At 47.0% G+C, this 23,171-nt stretch overlaps 1 long non-coding RNA gene across 1 annotated transcript in view; it reads left to right on the top strand.

The window, feature by feature from the left end:
• The window catches only part of LOC139176420 (uncharacterized), a 43,751-nt gene extending 29,017 nt beyond the window's left edge, over window positions 1-14,734 (top strand). The window contains exons 2-3 of the long non-coding RNA XR_011560888.1: window positions 12,113-12,179; window positions 13,998-14,734. This is a non-coding gene — a long non-coding RNA (uncharacterized lncRNA). The remainder of the gene's footprint in view (window positions 1-12,112; window positions 12,180-13,997) is intronic.
• The last annotated feature ends 8,437 nt before the right edge of the window (window positions 14,735-23,171 follow it).

Here is a 23,171-nt window from a genome sequence, read left to right on the forward strand (position 1 = left end):
CCAAGTTCTGGGGCAGCATGGATCATTGCATCCAAGGAGGTACTGCACAGAACCAGGTGCCTGCCTATTTACCTCCCTGGGACAGAGTTCTGCATTATGTTTAGAAATCCATCTTGGCAGAATGATAGAATGGGAAGGAAAAAATCACTGAGCATCCATCTGGCCCAGCACCTTCATGTTACAGCTCAGAGATGTGAAAACACTCCCTCCAGCCATACAATCACTGTGACAGAACAAGGACTTGACCCCAGTTTCCCTGACTCCCAGTCCAGTCCTCTTTCTGTAACTGTGATCAAAGAAGCAAAAATAATATGCATAGGGAATCCTAGGCCATTGAGGAGCTGGCACATTCTAAAGCATCGCCTTGATGGCCCTGACCAGTGGCCCCTTTTCACCCTCTTGGGGTCAACCCCAAGTTGTCAAATCAAATGAATGAATTGCTGATATTCTTGCTTGCCTAAGACATGCACCTCTTGGAGGGTTAATAAAAGCTGTCTGGGCTTCCCTGGTGGTCCAGTGGTTAAGAATCCGCTTGCTAATGCAGGGGGCATAGGTTTGATCCCTGGTCCTGGGACATCCCATATGCCTTGCACTAACCCCATGTGCCACAACTACTGAGCCAGAGCCAGTGTCTAGAGCCTGCAAACCGCAAGTACTGAAGCCCTTGCACCTAGAGTCTGTGCTCCGTAAAGAGAGAAGCCACTGCTGTGAGAAGACTGTGCTTCGCAACGAGACGGTAGCCCCACTCACCACAACTAGAGAAAGCCCGTGCATAGCAGTGAAGACCCAGAACAGCCAAAAATAAATAAATAAGCACGTCTTTTAAATATACATATACATATATATATGTTTTTAAAATTAAAGCTGTCTCAACCATTCTACAGGAGGCCACCTTACCTTCAGAGAGCACTGCTTCACTCTGACAATTGGTGTTATGATGCCCAAGTTCAGTTCAGTTCAGTTAAGTCACTCAGTCGTGTCCGACTCTTTGTGACCCCATGAATCGCAGCACACCAGGCCTCCCTGTCCATCACCAACTCCCGGAGTTCACTCAAACTCATGTCCATCGAGTCGGTGATGCCATCCAGCCATCTCATCCTCTGTCGTCCCCTTCTCCTCCTGCCCCCAATCCCTCCCAGCATCAGAGTCTTTTTCCAATGAGTCAACTCTTCACATGAAATTCTTAGGCTTATCATTGGATATCTAGGCCTTCAAGGCCTTCTACAGTCTGATTGATATCAATCAGATTTATAGACTGATAGACTTATCAATCAATCAACCACACTTATAGACCTTGCTTCTCTTCCAGGTGGAGATGCATAAATTGTTTTACTGTCTGACTTCCATCTTTCTTCCTAATAGCACCCTACGTTCATTTAAAGTAATATCAGCTACAACAGTGAAACCTCAAAACTTCAATGACTTAACATAATGAACATGCTTCTTTTCCACCTAACAGTCATTATAGGCACCTCTCCTCCAGAAGGTAATTCAGAGATCTAAGCTCCTTTCCTCTTATGATCTGCTGTCTCTAATGTATGGCTCTCAAGATGACATTGGGTGACCTTCACTGTGGCCACCAGATGGGAAAGGAAGAAGCACATGCCTGGAAGTGATAAATGCAGAATAGCATCACTCCCCCCTCATATTCACTGGTTAGAACTCAGTCACATGGCTGCACCCAACTGCAAAGGAGGCTGGAAAACACAGTCCAATTCTGCCCAGGAATAAGAGGAAAGAATTTTGTTGATTAGCTAGTGTTTTCTGCTGCATGTCCCAAATGACGTAGGTGGACTTTCCTTTTCCTTATCTTGTGAAATCATAACAGAGGATAATGTTTAAGTTCCCTTTTCACTGGCCACCTCCCAAGGAAAGCCAAGGGGCTGAGTCCTTGGTTGTAGACTACCTGCACAGACATTAACTTAAACTCAGCCTATCATGTATTTTCCATCAGGATTTTGAGTCTTGAATGAGACAAAAAGATGCAACAAGAGAGGGAGAAAGTGCTTGGAGGTCATTTTTATTGCACTGTGGTGGGACTCAGTGGTGGTGATGACCTCTGGTGGGCATTCAGATGTCCAGTTAAGCAGAGCTCAGGCTGATGTCTTCATTTCCACCTCTCACGCCCACTCCACTGATCCTTCTTTTCCCAGTGCCAGAGGGTTACCTCCCACATCTCAATATCACCACCATACTCTAGAGTGGAAAGATGATTGAGAACAGCTGCACGGGAAATAAAGAGATTATCCTTAGAAGTCATCTAACACTCCTCAGGCTTCCATGGTAGCTCAGACGCGAGAGTCCGCCTACAGTTCAGGAGACCTGGGTTCAATCCCTGGCTCAAGAAGATCCCCTGGAGAAGGGAATGGCAACCCACTCCAGTATTCTTGCCTGAAAAATCCCATGGACAGAGGAGCCAGTGGGCTATAGTCCATGAGGTCACAAAGAGTCAGACATGACTTAGCGACTAAACAACAATGAAAGCTCCTCTAGAGTAAGGAAAGCGTATCCTGTGATGTTCCCTCAGCATTCCTCTCGTTCCTGCTGAAATACACCCCCTTCACCTTCATGTGCGCAAAGGGATGCTGAGCATCTGGAGTTAAAGACCATACGAGGCTCCCCATAAAGAGGGTCCCCAACTCTAGATGCAGAGGTGGGTGGGTCCTTCAGAAGTGAGACTCAATGCCCCTAAAAAAGGCATGGCATCTGAGAAGTCTCCGCCCCACTGTCAGAATATCTCCTTGCTATTTAAAAAGAAGCTTTCAGTTTCTCAGGAAATTCTCAGAAGCCCAATTTCCTTACTGTTTGGCTGTGAGGCACTGCATTAAGTAGCCCAGGGCTGCCTGCTTAGCTCTCAGCCCCCTCCATAAAGCATTACCTTTATATCTCACTGTTTGCTTCCCAGGAAGATGAACAGATACTTTACTAGCCCAGAGCTTTAATTAGCACCAGATGGGAGCAGCTCTGTAAGCATCAGCCCTCCGCTTCTTGGGGATGGGGGCTGCGGGGAGAGGGGAGGCACCTTCCTGGTGGAGAGGAGTGAGCTCTGAACACTGTGGTCTCGGCCTCCTTCACATATCTGGTGATGAGGGCATCTCAGAGGGTCCAGGTGCTTTATTGGATACCTCCCACCTTCAGCTCCAGAGACTCCCAAGCAAGAGAGGGACAGAGAGGGGGGCAGGGGTTCAGAAGATGACATTGAAACTGTCCAATCAAGCCCATTGTCCCAGCAGCCCACACCATGTGGGTTGCCCTACCTGAACACTAGCCTTCTATAGGCACATTCTGGATCCATCAAATTCCAGTGAGAATCATGCAGCAAGAGTATTATCAGTTCCCCAACACATGAGCAAAAGATGCTGACCAAGGATAAGGCTTTGACCTGCATGGCACATGGGGATTTTGGCAGACATGCTAATAGGTGGCACTAGTGGTAAAGAACCTGCCTGCCAAGGCAGGAGATGTGAGAGACGGAGTTCAGTCCCTGGGCAGGGAAGAATCCCTGAAGGAGGAAGTGGCAACCCACTCCAATATTCTTACCTGGAAAATTCATGGACAGAGGAGCCTGGCCGGCTATAGTCTATAGGGTTGCAAAGAGTAGGACACGACTGAAGCAACTGAGCGTGCACACAAGTGCTAACTGGGGCTTCAGCACCCTAATTTAGGCAGCTAATCGACCTGATGGAATCCTGCTCCCTCCTCACTCTGAAGGGACACTGCAGGCACACTCATCTGACACTGCAAAGAGCTCTACTGAGAAGCCAAGCGTGGGATGAGAGAATTGGGAGAGGGTTCAGGGGCTCTTAGAGGCACTAAGCCAGGGTTTCCCACACAGCTATACTTGACACATTCTAGTGAATCAGAGACAAGCATCAGATTCAACAGAGTAGAAAGGAGGTTACATTGAGGGTCTCAGCTCTAGACTTCCCTGAAACTGTGAAGAGGTAGCACTCACTGGGAAGATTAAATATCCATGCTAGAGAACATGCTTACGTCACATTGGGGAGGATTTAGGCTAGATAGAAGAAAGAATTTCAAACATCAAATATTTCAAAATGGTGTCCAAATCTTTAAGGCTTGATAATTTCTCTCAAATGTTTGTTTAATCGGCCCTCTCTTCACTAAGGTCAAGGACACATTGGCTTTCACCTACACAACGGAGTTAGTCCTCACTGCTTCTTGTGTTACTTACTTCTAAACCATTTTCCACTCGTCCACATTGTAGACAGAAGTATCCGTGAGCAAAGTCTGACCATGACACTCCCTTCCCCAGATAAAGGCCAGGACGCTTGCATGTGGGCTCACACTTTACCTTCCAGCAACATCAGTCTAGTCTCATTTTCTGCCTCATGCCAGGCTGTTTGCAGCTCTGTGACTTTGCATATTTCTAGTCCCCTTGCCTTGAATGCCTTTCTGTCCTCTGCTTCACTCCATCCTCTTCCTCACCGGGAAACTCTTCCTCTCCCTCCAACACTCAGTCCACCTCTAGAAAGTCTGTTCCAGCCATAGTGGATTCCGTGCCTGCCTCCTGGCAGCCTGGGCCCATCTTTAGCCTTGCCTGGACCATTCTCTATCATCATGGTCTGTATTATCTGTCTTTCCAACTCTTCAGTGTTCCTTGAGGACAGCAGACCATATCTGGCCCACTCATCATTGTATGCACAAGGAAAGGCATGAAAGGGGTGTAGTAAATCCTGGTTGATCTAACTGGAACTGAATTTGCCTAGTTTGGGGTAGTCCTGGGCTTAAAAAAAGCCAAAATGATGTTTCTAGGTGAGAGCTCACTCATCAGAGCTTTGAAAGAAGAAATAAATACACTTGTCTGTGATCAAGGTTGCCGGTGGCCTTCAGTCTGGCTCCATCCTGGGCCAGGTGAGTTCTCTGTGCAGCACGCAGGACACGACTCTGCCCGCAGCCTCCCTGGCTCTCCACCAGCAGCCAGGGACTTTCTGATGGGCTTGTCCTGAGGCTCTGAGGCCATGGAGGTTGTGCAGGGGCTTGGAGGTACACCAATAAGTTAGATATCTTGTTCTTTGCTTTCTGATCAAGATGGGAAGAGCTGGGCTTCCCTGGTAGCTCAGTGGTGAAGAATCCACCTGCCAATGCGGGGGACACAGGTTCGAGCCCTGGTCTGAGCAGATCCCACATGCCACTGAGCATCTAAGCACATACCCCACAATGATTGAGCCTGTGTTCTAGAGCCCGGGAGCTGCAACTACTGAAGCCCCCGTGTCCCAGAGCCCCTGCTCTGCAAAAAGAGAAGCCACCATAGTGAGACGTCCGCTCAGTGCAACAAAGAGTCGCCTCCACTTGCTACAATGAGAGAAAAGCCCGCGCAGCTTCGAAGATACAGCACAGCCAAAAATAAATAGATAATTTATTTAAAAAAGAAAGATGTGAGGGGGCCCTTGCTTCAAGTCTACTGTAGCACAGCTGATTCATCTGGAGAGAAGACTTGAGGGCAAGGACTCCAGAGGGTCTGGCCTCTGTGCTCACTTCCTCTCTGTACGTGGGGTCTGTGTGCCCGTCGGCCGCCTTGTCCCAGTCATGAACCAGCCCCCAATGGGAATGACCTAACTACCCCTATCCCCAGAGAAGAAGCCACAAGAAAGGAGCTCCCAGGTTCACATTTAAGAGGGACTGCTCTGCCTCGGCCGCACAGGAGAACTCACTCTCCTCAAAACTCCGGGTGTAATTTTAGGGTAAAATATCATGGTTTGGTTTTGCTCTTGGAAAAAGACAGAGGACTAAAATTAGCAGCCTGTCTGGAATACACTCCCTGGGGAGTCTCTACCCTTTAGAAAGAACTGGAGAGAAATGTCTCCCAAGCAGGAGCAATCCACTCATGAGGGATACAGGCCTCAGGGTTCATTCCTCTCTTTCTCAGAGAGGAGCTCTCTCCTCAAGGTTTTGACATCCCGTCCATTCCTGCTCTGGGTCCTGCAATGACTCCCCACTGCCTTTAGGATAAAACTCAACCTACTTCAAAGGGTCCTCTAGGGCTCTGTAATCTGACCTCCACCGATACATTCATTGAACAAGTAGTAACTGAGTGCCTGCCTGGTGGCAGCTTGATGCCAGGCCTGTGAGTGAGAGATGGCATCATGGCCCCTGCCTTCAGGAATTCGCAGTTTTGTGGATATGACAGTTGGTTTTATGTGTCACACTTGGCTAGACAACAATATCCAGTTATTCACTCAAACACTAGCCTGTGTGTTGCTGCAAAGACATTTTGTAAATGAGATTGAAGTCCACAATCAGCTAACTTTGAGCAATGAAGGATCACCTCGATGATCTGGGTGGCCCTGATTCTATCATTTGAAAGGCCTGAAAAGCAGACCTGGGACTTCCTGGTTGAAGACATTCCATCTGTGGCCAGAACTCCAACCCATATCTAAGAGTTCTGGCCTGCCCACCAGACAGCCCACCCTGTGGATTTCTCACTCAAGTGGCCAGTCCCCATGGAATTGCACAAGCCAATTCTATGCAATAAATTTCTGATACAGTAGCAGTGCTCTGGCTTCCTTGGTAGCTCACCAAGGAATCCACCTGCAATTCAGGAGGTACTGGTTCAATCCCTGGGTCAGGAAGATCTCCTTCTTCAGAGAGGAATGAGGTCCTTCTTCTTATACCTGGAAATTAAATGGCATCAGACTCTAAGGAAGGGGAGGCTGCTCTGAGGATGGAAGTGGGGCTAGGAGGCCTCAGAGACAGGGGGTGAGATGGGGAGTGGGAAAGTTGGAGGAGAAAAAGGGAGCCTAGAAATGGCAGGTCTGTTTTGCCCAGTGACACTGTCCAAGGTCTGTAGAACAACCCACCCAAAGCACAGTAATTAGAAAGAGTGATTTTTTTTTTTTTAAGCTGGAGGGAAAGGACTTTAAAATGATCCAAGTTTCACATTGGCATTAACATGGAGAGAGACGGAGATGTCCTTCAAGGAAAATAGAATCCAAGAGGCAAAGGAAGTGAGGACGATATAGATTTCGCTTTGCCAAAAGTCTATCTATCCACTGCTTTAGAGATTAGTCAGAATCTTGGCAAAATCTTTCACTTTAATAATCCATGGAATTAGGAGCCTTTTCAAAGCAATTTCATCTACACGTCAAGGGGCTTGAAGGCCTTAAACTGACAGCTGGTTGACAGCAGCGAAGTACTATGATCCAGGGGTCATCTGCATCCTTCATGCCAGAGCTGGCTCCACCCCCAGGCACTCAAGTGCTGACGGCAGCTCACCCCCGTGTAGGGTTCGTGGCCTATTGGATTTTGTTGGATTTTGTCTATTAGCGAGTCTGACTGGTCTTTTCCGGCAGGCTGAATATTCCTGAGTTGCTGACGTAAGGATGAAATCTCATGCTTCTCCGTGGCCCCCGGGATTCCTGACTCAGAGTCTGGCTCATGGACAGAGGGAATCCTGCATCTGTAGGTTGACTCCTGCCCTGCGTTCCTAAGGAGAAGGACAGGGGTCGGTAGCAGGGACTAAAGAGTACTGTCCTCGGTGATGATCTGGATCCTGAGCCCAGAGAGCCCACTGCTGGGACCAGGGGCCCCACCTCAGCAGTTGGAGCAGAGCGTACAGTAGGATCGTGCTCAGGACCAGGTGTCCAACCACTGAAGCCCCTCCAGGGAACATGTTCCTACACCAGGGAACTCAAGTCCTGACCAGGGAACAAGGATTCGGCAGTCCTGTGGCTGGCGAAGGATCCCTGACCATCCCCCAAATAATGCAGGTAGGAGAAATCCAGCATCAGAAGGAGGAAATAGGGTTTCCCTGGTGGTCCAGCGGTTAAGAATTCACCTGCCAATACAGGAGACACAAGCTCAATCCCTGATCCGAGAAGATCCCACATGCCACGGGGCAGCTAAACCCACGCGCCACAACTACTGAGCCTTCGCTCTAGAGCCTTCAAGCTGCAACTACTGAAGCCCAAATGCCTAGAGCCCGTGCTCTGAAACAGGAGAAACCACTGCAACGAGAAGCCCTCACACTGCAACTAGAGAGCAGCCCCTGCTCGCCGCAGCTAGTGAAAGCCCGTGAGCAGCAGCGAAGACCCAGCACGGTCAAAAATAAATAAATAAATATTTTTAAAAAGAAGGAGGAGGAAGTAACCTCGAGTGTCCTCTGTGTGGGGTCACACGCCCAGGACCCCCAAGAGAAATGAAAATCCCCCTGATCTTTCTAGACCCTGCGATGACCACATGGTCAGTCACAGACCTGACACCTCCTGCCCTTGTAGAATCCCTGCCTCTCGTCTAAACCGTCTCCACCAGCCTTCAGAGCTGTCATTTCAGGAGCAGAGGGAAGGCAGCCCTCCTGTATTCTACTTTAGGGGAAGGCTGTTTTGGAAACCTCTGGAGCTGCCACGTTCCTCACTGCTGACACAGTTAACCTTGACCTTTTCCCCTTCTGCCTGCTGTTCCTTCTCTAGTGACAACTGTGTAATTTGCTGATGAGAGCAAGAGATGCAGAGAAAGTCCACCTGGAAGGCAAGGGAGAGAAAGAGCAAAGGGCTCTAGGAAGACAGGACTGGTCAGACGCAGACATAAACGGATGAGATCTCTCCTTCCCCGTGTCAGTGATGCACTTCGTCAACAGCAATGAGCTCAGGTGACAGAGCCACTGACCCCACGCTTGATTGGACAGACTTTTCTCATTATAGAGCTGACACAGGACCCCACATCTCATCAGTGTGTTCTGGCTCCCTGATGGGCTCACTGGACACAGAGGCAGGAGAAGAAGTGAGAAGGGGAAGGGAAGACTGGAAGGAAGATTTGTACAGAATCATCTCTGGCCTTCTCACTCTCTGTCTTTTTACCCATTTCTGCTTACTGCTTCCATGACTCCTCAAATGCTTTCCCCTCCTTTGAATCAAAACTGTTCTCCTGTCCAATTTAGCTGCTGACTCCATTTGGGCTCTCCTCCTCTCACCAGGATTTTCAGCCCCTTCAAGACTCGCCTTCTCCTCTTGCTCCTTGGCATTCAACATGTTGGCCATGAACCAACTGTCCAGGCTGGGCATCACCTTGGAGCTTGTTAGAGATGCATGGTCTCAGGCTCAACTCAGACCTACTGAGTCAGAATCTTCATCACAGCAAGATGCCCAGATGATCTGTGCACCCATCAAAAATTGTTACTCCCCTCTAAATTAGAAGACACATTCTTGGGAATCCCCTGGTGGTTCAGCAGTTAGGACTCAGACCTTTCACTGCCCAGACCTGGGTTCAGCCCCTGGTTGGGGAACTAAGATCCTGAAAGTCATGTGGCTTGGCCAAAAAACAAACAAACAAACAAAAAGACAAATTCTTGACAGCAGGATTGTTTTTGCCCCATTATATTCCCAGAGCTGACCACAACGTCTGGCAAAAGGTAGATCCTCAATAAATATTGACTGAATGGGTAGATTTCTGGGCCTTTTCTCTCTGACCTCGTGTACCTTGTCCTCTTCTAAGAAGGCTTCTGACTCATTTGTACCCCCCGCACCATCCTTCCCCTTTCCCCTCCACACTCACATTTTTTCCTCCTCCTCTGCCACAGGGGACAGGAGCAGCTGACATACAGGAGAAATGTTTGCTGAAGGTGGCTCAGAGGCCCTGCAGAAGATGGTAACAGGTTTTGCTGGTGTGTGAGCCGCAGAGAGGAGCCACACGTGGAACAGGAAGGGTGTCACACTCCTATCGCTGACTTCTTTGCTCATCAACCAGCAAAACCTCTGACATGATGAGGGGCCCAAGAATGACTTAGAGACAGCGCTCTTAGGGACAACAAATGCAGATTCTGAATGACACAAAACCCTAGCTCTGGTTTGCTTCTGTGTTCACCCTTTCATTAAATGCACACATTTGAAATATTAATACTAGTAACAGGGGAGGGGATGAAGAAAATATAAAAAGTACTAAAAAATATAACATGCCCTCAAGGAGCTTGCAGAAGCCCAGGCAATGTGTCCTAAGATAACTCAGTTGTTTCTGATGCTTTTCTTTCATCATAGCGTAACCTCTCACAGGAACGGCAGGAAATCAAATTGAACTCCTGGCCAGATTACACAAGGATCCTAGGATTGTCAAAGTGTAATTAAAAGGAGGAGGAAGGGAGAGAAAGCTCAGAAATGGAAGCTGACTGCACTGTCAAAAGAAGAGGATAAAATGTAAAAATAAGGGAGAAGAGAGAGAAGAACCAAGAAAAAAGAATGTTTTTTACAGCTATAAAATAGTCACACTGTAAACCTTTTATATATATATATATTTTTTTAATTGAGGTATAATTGCTTTACGATGTTGTACTAGTTTCTGCTGTACAAAGAAGTGAATCAGCTAAATATATAAATGCTTTTGAATTGTACTGTTAGAGAAGGCTCTTGAGAGTCCCTTGGACTGCAAGGAGATCATACCAGTCCATCCTAAAGGAAATCAGTCCTTCATTGAAGGACTGATGCTGAAGCTGAAGCTCCAGTACTTCAGAAGAACTGACTCACTGGAAAAGACCCTGATGCTGGGAAAGATTGAAGGCGGGAGGAAAAGGAGACGACAGAGGGTGAGATGGTTGGATGGCATCACCGACTCGATGGACATGAGTTTGGGTAAACTCCCGGAGTTGGTGATGGACAGGGAGGCTTACCATGCTGCAGTCCATGGGGTGGCAAAGAGTGGGACATGACTGAGCAACTGATACATACATCCCCTCCCTCCTAAGCATCCTTCCCACGCCACGCCTCATCCCACCCTTCTAGGTCATCACAGTGCACCGAACCAACCTCCCTGTGTTATACAGCAGCTTCCCACTAGCTCTCTATATTACACACTGGAGCATATGTACATGAGCGCTACTCTCCCAGTTCATCCCACCCCACCCCACCCTGCTTTGTCCCTTCTCTATGTCTGTGTCTCTATTCCACATATATGCCTTAGTGAACGATATTTGTTTTTCTCTGACTTACTTCACTGTGTATGATAGACTCTAGGTTCATCCACATCACTACAAATGACCTGATTTCATTCCTTTTTATGGCTGATATTTCGCTACACCACATCTCCTTTATCCAATCATCTGTCAGTGGACATTGAGGTTGCTTCCACGTCCTGGTTATTAAAGCCACCTTGCAGTTACTTAGTAAGCAGGTGAGAAATTTCAGCTGTGAACTTGCAGACCGTGTGTTCAACCGTCTTCTGAATATCCTGGGTAGAAGGCTAGTAAGTCTTCTCCCAGGGGCCTACTCTCAGTTGGTACCATATATTCTCCAGTGCTTCATTCCCAAGAGTGAGTTCTGCAAGGAGATACCAATGCGAGCCCTACATGCTGAACTCCTCCTGGATGAAAACAGGAGACAGCTGTCCCTACCCCCACATCCAGTGGGTACAAGCAGATCATGACAAAATCTACAAAGCTTGCCTTCCTGTGAAAAAGCTTTAGGTCACAGTCATCCTGGCTGGGCCAGACAGGGGAGCTGCATCTGAGGGTGCTTTGCTTGAGCTGGCTGCAAAGCCAGGGGTTTCTAGGCAATCAGTGTATGCGCTGGGCGACATTCTGACTAGAAGGCATAGAGCCAAAGATCGAGGGACTTTTGCCAGCTGAAACTGTGAATAATCACTGAGAAAAAGCTGATTGCTTAATTACGAGGTGGAGTATAAACACAGAGACAGGAAGACAACAAACAGGAGTGGGAGGGCGGGGGAGCATGGGAAGCTGAGGGTCCCTGGATCCCCTCTCCATGGTTGCCATGGCTTTCCAGCCCACTGCTGCCACACACCAAGCCCTGCACCATTTCTCCATCACACAGGCAACCACTGGGTTAATCAGCTCATCTTTCCAGGAGGCAGGAAAGAGATGTGAGCGGTTGACCTGGAATTACAGCAGAGAGACCAGGAACCCCAGAAAGACAGGTGTCCTGGTTGGCATTACAGAGGGACTTGAGTCAGGAACAGTTACTTGAAAGTTCCTTAACCTTGTTGATCATCATCTGTGAAGTGGGGTAATAATATAGATGTCATGAGTCCTCAGAAGAGAATAAAAGGGTAATTTTTCTAAGCCAAGGAAGTTGAGTTAGGAGGGAAGAAAGGCCATCCTGAAAAATATGGAAATGCAGAAGCAATGAGAATTCCTTTTTTCTTCCCCTTCTAGCTCCGGGTTTATGCTCAACTTCCCCAGCCTCCAGCCAGCTCTGCTACACCTGACTTTGTGACCAAAGGTAACCTCTTGGTTGTCCCATCTAGAAATAAGAACTATGTCCTCTCTACTATGAGTAACAAAAACTGATCATGGCCACCTCTTCAGGCTTGTCTTCTGCCACCATCTAAACTCTTATGCTTCCAAACTTTCATATTGCAATGACTCCTGCCATTGCTTCTTGGCGATGAAAGTACTGCTCATAAAACTCAGCTCAAGCATCAGCTCATCAGGAAGCCTTCATTGAATGCTTGGTTTCATTTGGATGCTCCTCCCCACACACAGTTCCTCATAGCACCCATTATAGGACCTGTCGTTCTCTTCTTTTAAAAATTCATTAATTAATTAGGCTGAGCCAGGTCTTAGTTGTGGCATGTAGGGATCCTTTAATAGTTCTCTGTCTAAGGACAGAGCCTGGGTCTCCTACATTGGGAGTGTGGAGTCTTAGCCACTGGGCCACCAGGGAAGTCCCCTAGTCTCTGTCTTCTGTATCTGTTGTCTTTTCTGTCTCCCATGAGAGTCTGAGTAAGGACTGCCATATTCACCTCTTAGCACAATACCTGGCCCATTACAGGCTTTCCTGGTGGCCCTAGTGGTAAATAATCCACCTGCCAATGCAAGAGATGTAGGTTTGATCCCTGGATGGGGATATCGCCTGGGGGAGGAAATGGCAACCCACTCCGGTGTTCTTGCCTGAAAAATCCCATGAGCAGAGGAGCCTGGTGGGCTACAGTCCATGGGGTCACAAAGATTCAAACACAACTGAACTACTGAGCTCACCTGCTGGCCCATTACAGATTATCAACAAGTGCTCAAATAATTAATTAACTAATTGGAAATAAAATGGATGGGCAGTAAGCTTCCTGGATATGTGGGGGGCAGGGGGAGTGAGAGGCAAAAACAAGATATACAACTGCCCAAGGTTGTAATACACTCGAGCTTTAACTCCTGGAAAAAGGAAAGTGAAATAAATGACCAAGTGCACTAGAAAGATTTTTAACAGCCCTGCTCTGTGGCCCTAATAAGAAAGTGAGTTAGAAAAGGATGTAGGGCATCTTTCCTGGATAGATTTAGAATAGAAATGAAATATCTTTATGCAGCTACAGGCAAAAGTCAATACCAAAACAATAAGTGAGAAAAAGGAAATTTCCAGTCAGAAAACTCCTTAAAGGGAGTATTTGGGTTACAAGATCCCGATGGGAGTTTAAGCCAAGATTTCTTCAACTGTAGGCGTGCCCTGTTGAACTTACTTCCCAGTGAAATGCAAGCAGGCCTGGCCTGGCAGAGCTAGAAAGTCCTTGGATGTGACATCAGGGAAATTGCCTTACACATTGAACTATATACTAGTTCCTCTTTAATAGTTTCCTGGGTATAAATTGCCCTAAGAAAACTGTGGGTTATTGAGGGAAGGGCCTGTGCCTTTAAATTGATCTGTTTCACCTCCTCCTTACACACACACACACACACACACCCCATCTAAAATGGGTCCAGGCAGCTACATGGGCTGGGCGAATACTCAGTTAAAACAGATTTAAGTAAATAACGACCCATCTCCTTGGGTTTAGATTGTTGACAAACATTTACAGATTATTTACCACATGTCCTTCTCTGTACTAATAGCTTCATATGCTTTATTTCACAAAATTTACACAATTAGTTACTGAGGCTGGAATATCTCTATCCTCCTTTCACTGATAAGGAAACTTGAGGCCAAAGAGGTTAAGAAACATGCCCATGTTTATGCAGAAAGTAAGGGGTGAAGCTGGGATACAAACCCAGGCAATCTGACCTCAGAGTTCCCACTCTTAACCATGACTTTTTTTTTTTACTGTACCACAAGGCATGTGGAATCTAGCTCCCCGACAAGGGATCAGAATCACACCTGCACTTCTGCATTGGAAGCACAGAGTTTTAACCACTGGACCGCCAGGAAAGTACACCACTGCTTTCTGTCTGAAGAGGTAAAGCACACGTAGATGCTGACTGCTGATCTGTCTCTGGCACCACCAGGTGTGATGGGCTGAATGTCTGTGTCCCCCTAAATGTGTATGCTGAAACCCTAAGGCCCCATGTGACTGTGCTTGGAGACAGGGTCTTTAAGGAGTTACATGTGTGCTCACATGTGCTCAGTAGCTTCAGTCATGTCCACTCTTTGTGACCCCATGGACTGTAGCCCGCCAGGCTCCTCTGTCCATGAGATTCTCCAGGCAAGAATACTGGAGTGGATTGCATGTCCTCCTCCAGGGGATCTTCCCGACCCAGGGATCAAACCCACGTCTCTTATGTCTCCTGCATTGGCAGGCAGGTTATTTACCACTAGTGCCGCCTGGGAAGCCTGATCCAATAGGACAGGAGTCCTCATAAGAAGAGATGCAGAGAAGAAAAGCAGTATCAGGACTCAGTGAGACAGCAGCCATCTGCAAGCCAGGAAGAGAATTCCCACCAGAAACCAACACTGCCTGTACCTTGATCTTGAACTTCTGACCTCCAGAGTGTGAAAAAAAGGTATGCTGTTTCTAAATGGGAGAATACATAATGGAATCACTCTGCTGTCCACCTGAAACTATCACAACATTGTTAACCGACTATACTCCAATATAAAATAAAAAGTTAAAAAATAAAAGTGTGCTGTTCGAGCCACCCAACCATGGTATTTTGCTATGGCAGTCAGAGAAGATTGATAAACCAAGCCAGCATCTTCTGACACAGGCCAAGTACACACTGAGTGCCTCCTCAGAGCCCAGCTGGGCACAGCCTCCTCCTCCAATTCCCACCCTCTTCTCCGGGGTCTTGGAGCTGACCCCAGAACCCCAGGCTCCAGTGGCAACTCATCTTATGACCACTATCAGAGTTTTCCCATCTCATGTTCCACTCTAATGGTGCAAAAGCTAGCTGGGTTTGCTGTAGTTTTGCAGGCACTATATTGGTCTTAGCATTGCAGACTTTAATCCCCATCACCGCCCAGGGAAACCAGTGCTGTGGTATCTACCCAGTTGGTTGTTTTGAGGATGAAATGCAATGGTTTGTGTACAGGGCTTTGAACAGTGGTCATCACCTGGTCAGTGTTCACTTGGGAGGATTATTAACTCTCCCAGCATCCCAGCTGGTAATTTGGTAAAAGCTGGACTTTGACCCTTGATCTTTCTGCCTCCAAAGACCAAGCTATAAGCTTTCCAAGGTGACAACCAGCTCATGTGATAACTCAATTTGACATCATACCAGTATGACTCTCTCCACTATTCATTAAGCAGAATTTCTTTCTAGTTCTATTCATTTTGGTTGAGGAAAAAAAAAAGAATGTGTGTGTCTGTTGTATGCATGTGTGTGTATGCACACATATATTTTTCAACTAAAAGTCAAGTCATGCTGTCACAGAAGGGAGTGGCCTAAGTGAAGTCTGGTGGAATAAAGCTTTTTACCTTTACCCTCGGGAACAAGCTGCAAATAGTGCAGATCAACCAGAGATGGACTGGAGTGGCCAAGGCTTGTTTTCTCATCTACACAAAGGTCTCCAAAACATTCCCAAAGTTGCATTTATAGTAATCCCTATGCATACGAAAGGGTCACAAAGGAGGGAGGGGTGGATGCAGAAACTCAGGTATCCTGGGCCTGTCATGGGACCTTCAGAAAGAATCTAGTCAGAGTGGGGACTGTGGTAGAAGTGTGCTGGTCATAAATCTGTACCCAATTCCAGACCTACTTGTCAGATCTTCTGATTTTTCAAGAAAAGTTAGATACACCTGAAACTACCACAGCGTTGTAAATCAACTATACTCCAATAAAAATTAGAAAAAAAAGTCATGCCCCAGGCCCTCAAAACCGTACCCTGTCAGTGCTCCAGGCTGTGAAATGAAGGGCAGAGTCTGGTGGACTTGACGTTCAGTGCTTCTGACGGCTGACTCTATTTCTTAAAACGCAAAAATGAGATGCACATTTTTAGCACCAGCCCACGACACATAGTGGGTTCTTAGTATACTCTTGTTCTTTACTGAATTCTATTGAATTGCTCTGGGGGTAAAGGGAGGCAGGTACGGGGAGGAGCTGGCGTGGAGCACACAGAGGTCCAATCCGGTGTAAAAAGCCAAGAACCAGGGTTGTCCCTTTGTTCCAAGCAGGCCTCTAGCTCATATCTTGGACCTACTGATTAAGCACTCAGCAGAATAGCTGTGTAAGTGTTAGGATGGGAGCAGAACTTTAAGAAGCCATTCAAAATAAGCACAGCCCGTGACATCATTGACTGTTTCACAGTGACGTTGAGAGAGCCTCAGTGGCCAACCAGGAACTGGGTCACAAAGACAGCAGGAACAAAATATGGATCCACGTGTGCGGGACTGGGAGAAAAGGGCCTCCATCCTGTTCCTAGTGTGGGGAGCCTGGGAAGACAACAGACTAAGTGTGCGCACGATTGCTATTCATTAGGCTTCCCACCAGCAGTCATGAGCCAAGGAAGACGAAGAAAGGGCTCCGAGTCCCCATCACTGGCTCCCAGTTAAGTGCAGAGGCCGTGATCTGCCTGCAGCTAGTAAGCTAGACTTCCAGCTTATGCTCTGCTGTGCAATTTGTAAGCCCCAACTTTGCAAAACCAGCACCAGTTTCTAAATTTAAGCAGCTAGAAATGTTCATTTTAAGGCCAAGGATCTGGAGTTGGTATAAGCAGGGAAAATACCACAGTCCCCATTGGCTCCCTCTCTGTCACTGTGACAGTGTCGGCAATGAATGGTAAAGCTGCAGCTTGCCTTCCAAACTGTGGCAGTCATTTTTTAAATGAGATCATCCAAATAAATGGCTATTTTAAGTCCAAGGCAAAGACGTACACTTATGTCATAGGAACACTCTGAAAGAAGCCAGTCCACCAAGTTCCCAGGTCCCCAAAGAGCTTAATTCACTGGGTCTTGCTGGGGACGTCACTGCCAGGGACTCAGAGGTGAGAGCCCATGTTCTAAGCCCATTGCCAGGGATACAAGCATGTCAAGTGCCAGAGGCAGGAAGCCAAATTGCTCTCAACCTTCATGAAACTAATCTAGGGGAGCTCTGCCTGCAGATTGGGAGGAATGCTTCCCTCCACCAGCCAGCTTGCCTCAGAAGGATGCAGGGCCCCAGAGCAGGTCCAGATTAGGGAGGCCAAATTCCCAGATCTACACAGAATATTTGAACTTGAAGAACATTCTGACAGTTGATGGCAGCAGATAATTCTCAGAACCATAGTGGCAGCCAGCCTGGAATGATCAGGAATGGGATTAGCAGGGAAGGGGCTAGAAGGATCAGTGAAAGTGGTAGCCCCTCAGTTGTGTTCGACTCTTTGAGACCCCGTGAGCTGTAGCCCACCAGCCTCCTCTGTCCATGGGATTCTCCAGGCAAGAATACTGGAGTGGATAGCCATTCCCTTTTCCAGGAGATATTCTGACCCAGATATCAAACCCAGGTCTCCAACATTGCAGGCAGATTCTTTACTGTCTGAGCCACCAGGGAAGCCCCAGAAGGAGCAGAGTAAACTTCAAATCTGGGAAAGAACTGAGGTATGGCAGTGAGAGGATGGAGGGAGAATTAAACCACAGCAGCTTTCCAAGGAGGGTATGTTTGTTTAAATAAAAGCTCTCTGTTTTGCTGAGCCTTTGATGGATATGGATAAACCAAGGACAAGCCTTTCTTCTCTAGCATCTTCTATTAGCCTCTGTGTAAACAGAGCGAGAAGAGTTCAAGGTCCAGGGGCCCAGCCTGGAGTAAGGGTTGATGATGGGTGCCCTGGCAAGGCAAAGAAACTTGCAAAAATGCCTGAGGGGCAGATGGCCAACCAGCTTTTCAGAACAGGAAATATCTACTGTTTCATTTGAAGATGTGAATGCTGCCGTGTAAATAAGCACCTTCCAAATTGACATCGAAGTCTGTTCTACACTCACAGATCATGAATCAAAGAAAATAGATGCGTTTCCCAGTGGGGTCAACGTGAGGCAGAGAGAAGCAGCTGATGCCACGGGACGACGTGACGATTCATAAAATGAGCTCATTCAGTAGAGGCGGGCACTCAGGGCGAGGCAGTGATGAGAGCATACACATTCTGGGAAGGAGGGCCATCTTGATGCAGGCATTGCAATTCCACAGGGCCTGCGGTGGCAGCCAGAAGAAATAGGAGCTAGATCTTAAGGGCTGGGGTGATCCACCCCTCATGCAGGCAGATTATGGGGAAAGGGAGAAGTTAGACCAGAACACAGACAAAGTGGGACACATGGGGGACCTGCATGAAGGAACCTCACTATCAGAGAAGGAGGCACAGAGGGCAGAGGTCTGCGGCTCAGAGGTCACCACTGAGACCCTCATTGTGGGATTTGGATTCCAGGGTTAGTTTAATAGGATGAAACCTTCAGAATCTGACCTCGTGTAAAGGAGGAGCCGGGCAGCTTACATATTTAGGCATCTCCCTCTCCCAAGTGGGGAACCCCAATAGCTTAGTTCTGAATAGCTCTCCAAGGAAGTGTCCTGGCATATCCAGTGGAGAAAGAAAAATAGGTGCCATGGAAGGTTTTGAAGAAGAAGGATGATACAATGAAACAGATGTTCCAGGAGGATAATTTGGCCGGGATGTCAGGGTGAGATGCTGGTGAAGAGATGAGATGTAGAGAGAGGAGATGGATGGCCCCTATGATGGCTGGCCCAGAAATTATAACCTTCCGAATGAGCAAGGTGGCTGGGCTGATGGTGGACAAAACAAAACTGAGCGCATCCACGAAGACTACACAGACTGTGTGCGGAAATCAAAGACTTCCAGCTTGTCTGAGACGGAAAATGATAGTGAAAGTGGTACAAATATAGAAGGGGCTGTAGCTTTAAAAGGAGAAAGCAAGAGCGTCTCAGAAATGCTGAGTCTGAAGCGACAGCCAGACAGCCAAGTGAAAGTGTCTAATTAGACCTTTAAAATTATAAGATGGAAATTAAGGCCAGGGCTTGAGATTGTGTTTGTGAGTCATTTGCCTAAAGTAAATGAAACTGCAAGAGGGAAGCATGTGATGGAAAATTGGAGATGTCTGCAGTTACAGAAATGGGAAGAAAGAGGGTGGTCAGAGAAGGCCTCACTCAGGATGAAGGGTGAAGGACAGGAGAGGGCCTTGCAGCGGAGACTGTGGATGTGAGACAATGGCCGCAGAGAGGCCTTCAAACCTGGACTCTGAAAGTGACCTTGATTGGTGCTCTGGAGAGAAAGTGGCCTGGTCAGTGGCCCCTGGGGGCCCATTTTGAGGGACAACCTCAAAGGAAGACACTGAGGAGGGAGACCACTCTGCTAGAGATCAGAAGAAATCACCACCTTCTCACAAAATCTGGCAGAAGGAAGGCAGAAGTTGGGAAGAGGTGATGTGGTGTGCTCTCCCCCGAGGCACACAAAGAGGAGGCAGCCAGTAGAGAAAAGGCTCTTGGAAAAAGGAGCAGTAAAGGAGCCAGAATCTTCCAGAAATGGAAAAGGAGGAGACTGGGAACAGATTAGGCCCATAAAGGAAATTCTTCTCTGTATCAGTTAGCTCTTGCTGCATAAGAAGCATCTAAAAACTCAGTAACTTAAAACGTTCATCTGTTTCATCTGTATCAGTGGGCTACATGTAGTTTGGTCAGTTCTGTTTTCTGGACCAGGCCTGACTGGTATCAGCTAAGTTTTCTCAGACACAGGTGGTCAGCTACTGAGTTGGCTAGGAGCTTGGCTGGTCCGAGATTACTCTGCTGGGACACCTTCGCTTTCCTTCTTCCTGCTTCCCCATCTTCCAGCAGGCTCTCCTGGGCTTATTCTCACTGCAGTAGAGGGATTCTGAGAGAGCGAGTTGAGGCCCATGAGAGTTCTTCAGGCCTCATCCTCAAACTAGCATGAGATCCAAGCAAGTCACAAAACCATTCCCGATTCAAGGGGAGCAGGGGCGGTTCCACAAAGTCACATTGCAAGAGGCACAGATATCAGATAAAAGACTTCAGGCCATTTTTGCAATCAATATCATCCCAGGACCTCCTCGCCTTCATCGTCTCTGAATCATGGAGATGAGATGCATCAGTAAGGAGGCAAAAAGGTAAATAAAGTCTTTTTTTTTTCAAGGTCTTTTTTTTTTTTTTTAAAAAAAAGAACAAGGTCTTGGTTTGCCCAAGTTCCACAGAAACAGAATAGACCTGGAGGTTATGAAGAATGAGAAAAACTTGTAAAACTTGTGGAGGGAGCTTGCATTTAAAAGAGGAAGGGTTGCCAAGGAATACAGTGAGGACCAGCTGAGAGCAGGAAGCAGGGACTGCAATGCCATCCACAGCCACCCAGAGCCACCCAGGGCCACCCAGGGCCACCTAGAGCCTGGGCATGGGAAAAAAACATGCACAGGGGAGGCTTAGGGGGAGATAATGAGACACAGCAGCAGCAGCAGCAGCAAAGCCAAAGCTGGGGCAGAAGCCAGTGGTTCCATGTCTATGGCTCCTGCTCACAAGGGCAGAGTGGCAGGCTTTTGGCCAGCATACCCACTTGCCTGGTTAGCCACTGGAGCCTTGTCTGGGGAGAAGTCCTAGGCCCCTTGTGTCTCTGAGGTGCCCTCCATGTTGATGGGACTCCCCATGAGGAGCCCCAAAAAATGTAAAAAGTAACTGAGTGAGTGGATGTGACTCTGAAGGGCAACAAAATCAATGAATGGAAAATAGTTCATTTCTGTCCCATTGATTTTTTTTTTTTTTTAATGCTCATTGAGGACACGGCTACCCATTGTCATTAAACTAACCACTTTTCAGTGAAATACTTTAATTCTCTCTAAGATCAACTCCTGCATAACCAATTCCTAAAATAAATCATTTATAACGCAGCTCATTCTCAAAAGAGTGCATTTTTAGATTGCATAACCACAGTAAGGCAGTCAATCCAAAGGTTTTTTTCCCACCTAACATAGCCTCACCCCCTCGCCCTGTCCAGGTGTCGCTATTTCAGCCCCCACCCTCAAATGTGAGACTCCCCTGCCCTCTGCCTCCATCCCAAACCAGGGCTTTCCCTCCCAGACCCTGAGCCCTTGGTTCCTCCTGCTCTGAACCCTTGAATAGCTCTTAATCACTCATTGCTCAGCCTCTAAGCCTCCAGCAGTTGAAACCTTGAACCCATCCAGCACATCAGACAGCCCATGCCCTCAGTTCAGTAGCCTTAAGCTCACCTTGGGAGGGGCATAAGTGTTGATCTTTAAATCCCCCCAGTCTGTGGTTCGAACAAGCATCTCCCTCCCCTGAATCCTTGTTAAGATTCCAGCTTCCTGCCCACCTCTCTGGTCTCTGTGAGAATGCTTGTCCTCATAGAGCCTGGGAGTGGAATAAGTCTCCTGTTTGCCAGGAAATCTGACCACCCACCTAGCAGGCTGGCTCTCCTCTGCCGGACCCTGCAGAGGGGTACAGATTGCCCTAGAAGTGGTGAAGAGGTGAGCGTGGTAACTCTCAAAAGGGCCTGGAGTTGTTTAGCTTTTATTTTGAACTGATCTAGAAATCACTTGATATACAAAATAACTTTTAAAATCTTCCCCTTGGGCCTGGTCCCATGGTCCTGTGGTTAAGATAATGTGCAATGCGGGGGATGTGAGTTTGAGCCCTGTTCCAGAGAACTAGGATCCCACATACCCACTGTGTAGCAACAAAGCCTGCATGCTGTGATTCACACCTGATGCAGCCAAGTTAATAAAAATAAAATAAATAAATATTTAAATAAAACAAAATATTTCCCTTGGAATTTTTTTTTAAGGTGGTGATGATTTTCAGACTTTCACAGGTAGAAAGCACACTTGTTCCCATAAATCCATCACCTTCCTGAAGGATCCTGCCCACTGTCCATTTTCAAGATTAATCTTTCTCCTGAGTGTTTTACCTCCCACCACCTATGAGACTCTTTCAGTGGGGTCCAATATTAAAACTCAAAATGCCTCATTTTGTATTTTATGACTTGCTCCCCAAAATCCAGGCCGCCTAGTTTCTAGAAATTAGAAACTCCCTGGTTTCTATTAATGAACCATTAGTAGAGGTTAAAAAAAATATTTTGTCGAAAGAACAGACTGATGGTTTGCCCAGGCCCCTGGGTCCACCATCATCCAGGGAGTAGGATGGGGAAGAAATTGGAGCACTGCTGGGCTCCTGACACAGCAGAAAAAGCGCTGGCTGGTGGGGAGGTGAGGATACAATCTCAATGCTGCTTTTTATTAGCCCTATGACTTGGTAAATTCTTCCAAATGGTAGGAAAGTTGAAGCTGAGACCCAAGGGGTAAACAATGAAAATAAACATAGTTTTACTAACACTAAAAAAAATTGTCTTCAGATTTTTCAAATAAAGAATCACAGATTATTATTACTAAATTAACCTGATTTCACCTGCATAGTCATGTACAGAGTGGTAATGGGGTTCAGTAACACTATCCGTGTGTACAGCGGCATATTAAATATCTTAAGCTGAAAACATTTAAGAAAACAGCAGATTCAAGTCATTCTAGCACATACTCAACCCTTCTTTTCTGAAACATATTATTAAATTCCCATATGGAAAGTACTCTCCCTGTCCCAGGAGGAAGGAAGATGCTCTTACGACCAGAAATGGGGAATTGAGGTCTGAGAAACCTGTACAAACAAGCCTTGCCAAACTAACTCTTATCTTCCTGGTTACTTCTTCACCACCTACTAACCCTACCCAAACCCCTCTGTCTTGTCAATACTTCACAAATTTATTGTTTCTTTGTCTAAAAGGTATAAAAGCTTCTTACTCTGATCACTTATTCAGGTCTTCATTTTCTTGTGACAGCTCCCATGTACCTGTAAAAATTCGCTAAAATGTGTATACTTTTCTCACATTAATCTGTCTTAGTTTAACTTTCAGACCCAGCCAGGGACCCTGAAAGAATTAAAGAAAGCCCTTTTCTCCCCTGCAGTGGACTAAGGGAAAATGGATTTCCACAGTGGGGTTTTTCATGGCTTCTGATTCCCTTAGATTACCTGCCCATAGGGTTACCTGAAATAATAACCTGAAGAAACATCCCAGTGTTGTTAC

The sequence above is a fragment of the Bos indicus genome, chromosome 16, assembly GCF_029378745.1.
Source record: "Bos indicus isolate NIAB-ARS_2022 breed Sahiwal x Tharparkar chromosome 16, NIAB-ARS_B.indTharparkar_mat_pri_1.0, whole genome shotgun sequence".
Classification (NCBI taxonomy): domain Eukaryota; kingdom Metazoa; phylum Chordata; class Mammalia; order Artiodactyla; family Bovidae; genus Bos; species Bos indicus.